Source organism: Balaenoptera borealis (genome assembly GCF_965194805.1).
Source record: "Balaenoptera borealis genome assembly, chromosome: 1".
In the NCBI taxonomy this organism is placed as follows: domain Eukaryota; kingdom Metazoa; phylum Chordata; class Mammalia; order Artiodactyla; family Balaenopteridae; genus Balaenoptera; species Balaenoptera borealis.
Window position 1 is genome coordinate 181,361,152 of NC_138860.1, and position 8,807 is coordinate 181,369,958.

The 8,807-nt window shown below is 45.7% G+C and overlaps 1 long non-coding RNA gene across 1 annotated transcript; it reads left to right on the top strand.

The window, feature by feature from the left end:
• Positions 1 to 7,259: 7,259 nt before the first annotated feature.
• Positions 7,260 to 8,311, top strand: LOC309633922. The gene is made up of 2 exons (XR_014247776.1): positions 7,260 to 7,337; positions 7,901 to 8,311. It is a non-coding gene; the product is annotated as an uncharacterized lncRNA (long non-coding RNA).
• Positions 8,312 to 8,807: the final 496 nt, after the last annotated feature.

An 8,807-nucleotide genomic window follows, 5' to 3' on the forward strand; every position in this document is an offset into this window, starting at 1 on the left:
CCAATAAATTCCCTTTATTGTTTGAGTTGGGTTTTCTACAACTTGTAGCTGCAGAAGAGTATCCTAACAACTATAAACAGTTTCAATAATATCCCCACAATAAACACAGTGACTGTTTTTATAGGTTTTCATAACCCCACTCGTTATTAAGGTAGATTGTAGGAGAACAGGAAGGGGGGCACGGCTCCTCCAGCTCCATCCATACTGCCACTTCTGTCCCAACTTTTGTTAAATAATGACCTCAAGATTATACCCCCAAATGCAAATCTAGGGTGAAGCCCCAGAAGCTGCTGGATAAGCACGGAGGCAGAGCTTAAGAGCCCACAGCAGAGGACACTGGCCAGAGCCAGGCCAGTCTCCCCAGCTCCATCTGAAAGGAGCCACAGCTCTCACAAACAAGTTCCTGTCTCTCAGGCAGCCTTGGTAGAAAGATCAACTTTCCATGGGCAGCAGTGACACTTAGGCAGTCCCACTTCTCCATCCCATCTTTCCATTTCTGTCCTCCACTAATCTTATCTACTGAGCAATTACCTACTGAGACATCTTAGTTTCTCAAATGATTTATTAATTTAGAAGTTCCCTGAAACCTTCAAACAAACCTCACCCAGTCAATAGAAGTTAGAACCAGAATGGCAGAAGAACACGTTGAGAGAGGTCACTGGGATTTGGGACTCGGGGTTTGGGTTCAAGTCCTGGGCCTGCTGCTTCCAGGATGTGTGACTTTGGGTAGCTCACGTCACCCCTCGGTGAGAGGCAAAATAATGTCCCTTCAAACATGTCCACATCCTAATCCCCAGAACCTGTGAAGATGGTGAAAGCTACTTTGCAGATGTGATTAAAGTGAAGGATTCTGAGATTAGGATAATCAGGAGGTTATCCTGGATTATCTAGGTGGGCCCAATCTAACTACATGAGTCCTTAAAAGTGGAGAACTTTTCCTGGCTGTGATCAGAGGGAGACGTGACTACAGAAGGGTCAGAAAAACACAGCACCGTTGACTCTGAAGCTGGAGGAAGGAGGCTGTGAGCCAGCGCAAGTGGGTGGCCTCGAGATGCTGGACAAGGCAGGTAAAGACTCTCCCCTAGGGCCTCCAGAAAGGAATGCAGCTCTGTCGACACTTTGAATTTAGCCCAGCGAGACTCATGTTGGAATTCTGACCTCCAGAACTCCACGATGATAAATTTGTATTGTTCAGCCACTGAGTTTGTGGTAATTTGTTACAGCAGCCATAGGAAACTAATACAGACACTGAGCCTCAGTTTGCTCATTTGGGAAATAGGTAACAGCACCGACCTCCATGGAATCCTGGGAGAACTGGAGGTTGAGAGCTCAGCCCTGAAATCCCAAAGCCCAGGGTTCAAATCCAGACCTACGCAGGGGTCTCACCTCTTCACCCAAGTGGCCCATCCCTGGGAAATCTGTCCCCCACATCAGCGAGGCACCGCCCCTACACTTTTGGACCTTGGATCTTGAGCTGCCTCACCTGGCAAAGCCAGAGCAGTACAGATTAAGGGAGAATCTTGGGAGGGGCCAGAAGAAACAGGGGCAGGGCCCAGGTCCTGGCCCAGATGCCAGTTGCATCCTGAATGTTGTGGGAGGGAAACGGCTCCCACAGTCTCAGTCCCTCCCTCCTTCTATCCAGCCCATGGCTGACACTTTCTCCAGGGAGCAAGCAAAGGAGAACCTCTAACGCCCCACCTCAACCCAGATCCAGGTTAGACTCCCTTCTCCCCTGTTCTTTCACTGACCATTGTCCCCAGAGACTTAATAAAGAAGAAACGGGGCCACACAGTGGGGCAGAAAGATAAAACCAAATCCCAGGTTGGCCACCTACCAGCTGTGAGAACTCGAACCAATGACTTTGTCTCTGAGCCTCCTCATTTTCCTCATCATAAAAATGAGGACAATAAGAGTGCCTAGCTCACTCATAGAGCTGTTTATTGAGTGTTACATGAATAATCACGTATTTAGCAAGGATTAGAAACATGTAAGTGTTTAATAAAGGTTATCATTAAATTCCCTTTAAGTACCTCCCCCGCACACACACACACACACACACACACACACACACACACACACACACACAGAGAGAAAGAAATAATAGCAGGGTCAGCCCAGTCAGACCTGACAAGCGCTTACTAATGACCTACTGTGGGTAAGGCCCAAGCAAACCCTGGTAGAAAACTGGAGGACGTACGTCCTTTCCCTGCTGGGGGGGCTTGGCCTTAGGGAAAGAGGAAGACCAGGATTCCCAGCCCAGAGGGTTGGGGCGAGGGCCAGAGCTGCTTTCTGGGAAAGGAGAGCAGACAGCAGCCTGCAGTTGGAGAGGCAGCAAAGGTGGGATGTGGGAACCCCTCGTGCTTGCCTGTCGTTTATGGGGTCTTTAGTCTGTCCCAGGCGCTTTTCAGTTTTTGAATGTTTAGGTTGTTTAATCCTCACAACAGCTCTGGAAAGCACGCTATTATTATCCCCATTTTATAGACAAGGAAACTGCGCCCCAGAGTAACCTTCCCAGCTGGTAGGGGGCAGACGGGGTCTGCGGGCAGGTCCCGGCACTCCAGCGCTCCCCAGACTTCAGCCTGCGCGGGAGTCTCATGGGGATCTTGTTAAAACGCGGTCTGGCTCAGCAGGTCTGGCCGGAGGTCCAGCCGCCCTATTTCTAACAAGCTCCACAGACCATACCTGGAGCTTCCAGACTCCATATTGCCGAGATTAGGATAAGTATTCACTATTGTTGTTATTATTAATAATGAGTTTTGCTACGGTCCTTTAAGGAAAGTGGGGGCTTAGAGAGCTCAATTTGTCAAAGCCATAGAGCCGGCAAACAGCAAAGGTGGGATTTGAACCCAGGGCCCTTGATCACACCAACACACCAGGTCGACGTGAAACAGAAGGATGCCTGGGACGAAGGATGCCTGAAACCACCGACGAAGAGGGACTCCTTTTGGGGCCGCAAGACCTCGCTTTGGGAAGCGCAGATTTCCGTGGAGCAAGGCATGGCCCCGGCGGCTTTGTGGAGGGCCAGCCACAAGCCCCGAGCCAGCCCCAGCGAGTCCTGGTGAGGTAGGGGTGCCCAGTTTGCCAAAGGGATTTGCGGCTGTCACCAGCCAATAGGCTCCGGCGTTTCTTCAGCATCCGGATGGCGGTGAGACGAGCCCTGTGATTGGAGGAGCGGGCCCCACCCCCAACCCCCACCCCCGACTTTTGTCCTCTGGAGTTGGGAAGCCCGGGGCGCTGGCTCCAGCTGCGAACCCGGGCTTAGTCACTAATGAGCTCGCCGCCTGCCCTAATGCCGGGCGGAATGGCACTAAACCCTTGCTGCGGGCTCACTCCCGGGCAGGGTCGGGCCGTCATGGGTCGGGGCTTGGCCGGGCGCGCCTCCCTCGCCCCGCTCACGCCACGCGGTTCACCCCTCCCCAGCCCGGGGCCCCCAGCATCACCACGGAGGGCCAGAGGAAGGGCTCCGGCAGCTCTTCTGGTCCAGGCCGACATCCCCGTGTCACAGATGGGAAAACTGAGACCCAACAGGAAGGAACTTACCCAGGGTCAGCAGAGCTGGACTCTCTGTGGAATTCTGGTCACCCGACTGTCATCGCCTGTTCCCGTCTAGACTAAACTAGTGGCTTAGTGCTTAGGTCAGACCCTGGCACATAGTAAGTGTTGAGTGAACCTGGGCCTTTGGGGTCATTCCAGAATTCCACAGTGAACAGGGGGAAAAGACAAGACTGTGGCTGAAGACTTAGTGGGAGAAGTGAGGGGGTGGAATATTCTGGAAAGTGCAGAATAGACCAGTAAAATGTGCCTATTTTATACGAATATTTGCTAGAAATACCAACACTACTGTCTTTGGAACCAGAATTTGCCCATTTTTCTTTTCTTTTACTTTCACTTTGTAAAATGTAAACTCATATTTCCAGTATCAAGCCCTGGGCTGGCAATTTGCTTGCATATTTCATTTAATCCTTTTAGCTGGAGATTATATTATCCTTGTTTTACAGATGAGGAAACTAGTTGGAATCAGAGATATTAGGTCACTTGCCCAAGATCACGTAGCTGGAAAGAGAACTGAAAAAAAAATTTTTTTATGCAGCAGGTTCTTATTAGTTATCTGTTTTACACATATTAGTGTATATATGTCAATCCCAATCTCCCAGTTCATCCCACCACCACCACCTCCCCCCAACCCTGCGTTCCCCCCTTGGTGTCCATACATTTGTTATCTATATCTGTGTCTCTATTTCTGGCTTGCAAACCGGTTCATCTGCACCGTTTTTCTAGATTCCACATATATGCGTTAATATACGATATTTGGGGACGTCCCTGGTGGCGCAGTAGTTAAGAACCTGCCATGCCTGCCAATGCAGGGAACACAGGCTCAAGCCCTGGTCCTGGAAGATCCCACATGCCGCGGGACAGCTAAGCCCGTGTGCAAAAACTACTGAGCCTACACGCCTGGAGCCCGTGCTCTGAAACAAGACAAGAAACCACAATGAGAAGCCTGCGCACCGCAATGAAGAGTAGCCCCCGCTTGCTGCAACTAAAGAAAGCCCGCATGCAGCAACGAAGACCCAATGCAGCCAAAAATAAAAATAAATTAAAAATAAATAAATTTATAAAAAAATATATATATATACATTTGTTTTTCTCTTTCTGATTTGCTTCAATCTGTATGACAGTCTCTAGGTCCATCCACGTCTCTACAAATGACCCAATTTCGTTCCTTTTTATGGCTGAGTAACATTCCATTGTATATATGTACCACATCTTCTTTATCCATTCGTCTGTCGATGGGCATTTAGGTTGCTTTCATGACCTGGCTATTGTAAATAGTGCTGCAATGAACATTGGGGTGAATGTGTCTTTTTGAATTATGGTTTTCTCTGGGTATATGCCCAGTAGTGGGATTGCTGGGTCATATGGTAATTCTATTTTTAGTTTTTTAAGGAACCTCCATACTGTAGAACTGAGATTTAAACCCAAGTCTGTGCTTTTTTTCCAACTGAATTGAATTAAAAGTCTGTTGAGAGCTTTCAGACTTGAAGTTCTGTGGCTCTGCTGGGTTATTTAAGATTTTTGAATTGATCTTTTTGAAAAGGGCAAAGTCAGCTCTTCTGCAGCCTGGTACCTGAGTCTGTTCCCAGCCTCTCTGCCCTGGTCAGCCCACCGCTGCCAAGGGGAAGCACCACTCTGATTCCCCAGCCTCCTCTGGAGGCTGGTCCTTGATGGAAAATATCCCAGGAAACATGCAAGAGTTTGTACAGCAAACAGCCACTTGTCCAGTTATAGCAGAGAGAACATGAAACTGGAACTCAGGAGAACTGGACTATTAGTCTCATACAAGTCAATTCCACAGATCTTTCCTAATGTTGTGTGACAGATACTGTCCTGGGATTGGAGATAGAACAACAAATAAGACACTTCCACTCTCTGCTCCTCAGTCTCCCCATGTGTAAAATGAGAACATATGACTGAGTCAGAGATGGCAACATACATAGCACACAGGCCACTTCTCTCCCTTCCAGCTCTCATGGCAGACATTGCTAATTGATCCCAGTGTGCTTTCCTGCTGAAACACATCTCAGCCTCAGCTACGTAACTCCCAACAGCCACCAAACACCAAGGATAGAAGTGCCAGAGAAGATGAAATATTTTGCCTTCCCACGACTAAGGCAGCTCAGGTTCTGCCCAGCTCTGCCAGTTCAGCCAATATCTTCCAATTCTCCCAGAGCCCCCAGCCCTGTGATTTGTCTGCTCCTGGAAAGGATCCTCCATCATGATGGGTAAGACCGCTGGGCCAAGCCAGAGAGCCACAGGGCAGCCTGCTTCTGCCTCTTTCCTGGTGGTGAGAGGAAGGAGACTTAGCAAGCCCCCTAAAGACCTGACCCCCAACGCAGCACCTCCTAGCAGGGCTGCTTCCCAACCCTCCCCATGGAGGCTTAGCACTCCTGCAATCATACATCGTCCACCTGCCCCCCAAGACCACATTGGCTCAGACCAAAGTTGCGAAAGGAAAGAAGTAGGAAGTAGGAGCCAGGGAGGAATCCCACAGAATTGTAGCTTTTCCATATCCATCATGTTGTTGCATACCTCCAAGCCTTTACACATGCAGTTCCCTCTACTCTGATTGCTCTGCCCCCTTGTCTGCCTGAGGAACTCTTATTTATTCCTTGAAACTCTATTCACATATCCTCTCCTTTGGGAAGCCTTCCTTGCCCTCCCTCTAAGCAGTCACCCACTTCTTCTTGGGTATGATGTCTGTGCCCTGTGCACACACTTATCATTTCTGCTGACCCTTGTAGTGATTTGCACACTTGTCTATCTCTCTCTCTGAACTGCAAACTCCTTGAAGGCAGAACTATGTCTTATTCCACCAGGGCCTTGGCACAGAGTGTGAACTCACTAAATATTTGTGGACCTGTTGATCCAACCCCAAACCCTACCACCTGAAAAGTTTAAAATACCCCAAGCTGATGAGCCAGGGTCAAGTATCATTATCCCCAATTTGCAAGTGACTCAGCTCAGGCAGAGAGGCATGTCAAAAAGTCACCTGCTCATGCCACTAGCTAAATCAGGGCAAGGATCTGGGTGTCCAAGTTCCCCAACATTCCAAGGAGGGGAAGTGTTCCCTCCCTTTAATGCTGCATAAGAGTTGACCAACCCTGAGTGTTCATTCATGTCTTTTCACTGTTTATATTCTGAGGCTGGAGCAGTTAATCCAAGTGGTAAGAGCTACATACACATGCTACCATAGTCAAAAGTTTGCACCATTTGTTCCAGCAAATGCCTTTCAAGAAATCAAAAAACAAAGTGCTAATATCCTTAATAAGCAAAAAGCTGTTACAAATAGATAAAAATAATAACTCAGTAGAAAAATAGATAAAAGTCACAAACAGGCAAGCCTCACGATTTCAAATCAATTCAACAATTATTCATTGAGCAACTACTGCATGCCAAGCACTGTTCAAGACATTGGAGGTGCATAGTGAACAAGACAAGGTCCCTGCTCTCATGGAATAACCTAGTGAGAAGGAGACAGGCAATAAGGTACAAATAAACGTATATATCTCATACAGCAGGCAGTGATAAGTACTATGTAGCAAAGTAAAATACGGTGTTATGGGGACTTCCCTGGAGGTCCAGTGGTTAAGACTCTGCTCTTCCACTGCAGGAGGCACGGGTTTGATCTCTGGTCGGGAACTAAGATCCTACATGCCGCGTGGCGCGGCCAAATAAAAACATTTTTTTTAAGCTTTGGTTAAAAAAAAAAAAATACGGTGATATGATGAAGGCGACGGAGCTACTCTAGTTGGGATGGTCAGGAAAGATCTCTCAAGAAGGTGCTGAATACTTGGAGCGCAGACAATTGTCTGACAAAATTTGTGTACTATACTATATTTTTCTTGGTTTTCTATCTGGTCACTTTTTATAGTAGTTCAGAACTGTTAATAGTTTGAATGTGTTCAGTATTACATGGTTAATATTTTATCAGAAAGTTATTGCCTTTGCCTTGAAATTGTTTTATTATTTGAAAGTTTTTGTCTTTTTATATTACTTTGGAAAATTTGCTATGCTGAAAGTGTACTTCATCTAGGAAACACTTTTTAATAATAAACTAGCCTCTGGCTTTTAGAGTAACAGCCAGTGGAAAATAATTGCTTATACGAAGTTTGTTAAACCTGACTTTGCTAGACTAGAATTATTCCTTTATTGATAGATGACTTGACCTTAATAATACAAACCCAAGAACATAGTGTTTTTCATCATTTTCTACTTTTATAAAGAAAGAAATATTTTTGGAAAGAAATGTTATTTGTAGTAAAAGGTAATAACAATTTAAGTGATGCCTTTATATTTTAAAAAATAAAAGTAGTCTAAGTTTAAAAAAAAAAAAAAAAAGAAGGTGCTGAACTATTTACAATAGCCAAGACATAGAAGCAACAAAAGTTTGCTTCCATCAACAAATGAATGGATAAAGAAGATGTGGTACATATACACAATGGACTACTACTCAGCCATAAAAAAGAATGAAATAATGCCATTTGCAGCAACATGGTTGGACCTAGAGATTATCATATTAAGTGAAGTCAGACAGAGAAAGACATATCATGTGATATCATTTATATGTGGAATCTTAAAAAAATGATATAAATGAACTTATTTACAAAACAGAAATAGACTGGGAATTCCCTGGCTGTCCAGTGGTTAGGACTTCGTGCTTCCACTGCAGAGGGCACGGATTTGATCCCTGGTCGGGGGACTAAGATCCCACATGCTGTGCAGCATGGCCAAAAAAAAAAAAAAAAAACAGAAATAGACTTACAGACATAGAAAACAAACTACTTATGGTTACCAAAGGGGACAGCAGGGTGGGGGGAGAGATAAATTAGGAGTTTGGGATTAACATATACACATTACTATATATAAAATAGATAAATAACAAGGACCTACTGTATAGCACAGGGAACCATGTTCAATATCTTGTAATAAACTATAATGGAAAATAATCTGAAAAAGAATATATATGTATACATATATACATATATATGTATGTATATACGTATGTATAACTGAATCACCTTGCTGTATACCTGACACTAACACAACATTGTAAATTAACTATACATCAATTTTTTTTAATGGTTTAAAAAAAAAGAAAGTGCTGAGATCTGAATGACAAAAACACTCCAGAGGAGGGACCAGTGAGGTAGTACAAGGTCTCTAAGTAGGAATGAGTTCAATGTTCAGGACGCCAAAAGAAGGCCCGTCTGGCCAGAGAGAAGTGGGCAAAGAGGGAAATGTAGAGTACA